The sequence below is a fragment of the Leishmania donovani genome, chromosome 34 (genome assembly GCF_000227135.1).
Source record: "Leishmania donovani BPK282A1 complete genome, chromosome 34".
Taxonomy (NCBI): Eukaryota; Euglenozoa; class Kinetoplastea; order Trypanosomatida; family Trypanosomatidae; genus Leishmania; species Leishmania donovani.
In genome coordinates this window covers 851,401-851,644 of record NC_018261.1, presented here as the reverse complement: position 1 = coordinate 851,644, position 244 = coordinate 851,401, and positions in this window count along the sequence as shown.

Below are 244 nucleotides of genomic sequence, written 5' to 3'. Positions count from 1 at the left end.
CGTCTTGTGCGTCCCTCTTCTTTCCCTCTTTCCTTCGCTTTCTTGTCCCTGTTTCCAGTTTTCCCTTTCTTCGTCGTTCTTGCGCCGCTCTCTTCTTTCGTCTCGTGCACTTCCGGCATCCCACCAATACTTTCAGAAGTTTGGAACAGGCTCGGCGGTACTAGACAAGCCTCGTCCTTTCTTTTTTCTCCTTTATGATGCTTTATCATAATCCCAGCTACACCGCACCGTGGGATCCCAGCCT